Source organism: Oncorhynchus gorbuscha, linkage group LG07 (genome assembly GCF_021184085.1).
Source record: "Oncorhynchus gorbuscha isolate QuinsamMale2020 ecotype Even-year linkage group LG07, OgorEven_v1.0, whole genome shotgun sequence".
NCBI lineage: Eukaryota > Metazoa > Chordata > Actinopteri > Salmoniformes > Salmonidae > Oncorhynchus > Oncorhynchus gorbuscha.
In genome coordinates this window covers 10,944,319-10,944,536 of record NC_060179.1, presented here as the reverse complement: position 1 = coordinate 10,944,536, position 218 = coordinate 10,944,319, and positions in this window count along the sequence as shown.

The window sequence follows — 218 nt, the reverse complement described above, 5'->3', positions numbered from 1 at the left end:
TGCCCCGCCCCTTTCGGAAAGCTGACCACGACTCCATTTGCTGATCCTCGCCTACAGGCAGAAATTAAACAAGAGGCTCCCACGCTGAGGTCTGTCCAACGCTGGTCAGACCAAGCTGACTCTACACTCCAAGACTGCTTCCATCACGTGGACTGGGACATGTTTCGTATTGCGTCAGATGGGAATATTGACGAATACGCTGATTCGGTGTGCGAGTT